Here is a 438-nt window from a genome sequence, read left to right on the forward strand (position 1 = left end):
ACGATAACATCGAAAGCAGGACCAAGAGTTAAGGACTTGTTACAAGTGGTAGTGCACGCCTCTGACTTTCACAGTTCAGCTGCAGTCCCAGTTTTGCCTGACCCGAGGGAAGGCTTTTCCAGTTGTCAGCGTAAGCAGAATAACGCATCTTTACCGTGCAGAAAAAGCTTGATTCGGTCATCCATGAATTAATCCTTGTTGCCCAAAGGAAAGTACCAGGAAATTGTAAATGCAGTTACCGAGTACGCACGCCGCTCTGCCTGCTGGAGTAGGCTTGTCTCTCTTTCCAAAGGCTTCTTCCCGTGCACCGTTTATCTCGGTTGAGCGAGGCCGGTAGGGAGGAACTGCTCGTGTTTGCGCCTGGGGATGACCGGAGCTAGTTACTCAAAACAGAAGTCTTGACCGTGTTCTTGGCGAAGGCGGCCCCTGGCTCTGGTG

Source organism: Buceros rhinoceros, unplaced genomic scaffold, assembly GCF_000710305.1.
Source record: "Buceros rhinoceros silvestris isolate BGI_N320 unplaced genomic scaffold, ASM71030v1 scaffold14234, whole genome shotgun sequence".
Taxonomy (NCBI): domain Eukaryota; kingdom Metazoa; phylum Chordata; class Aves; order Bucerotiformes; family Bucerotidae; genus Buceros; species Buceros rhinoceros.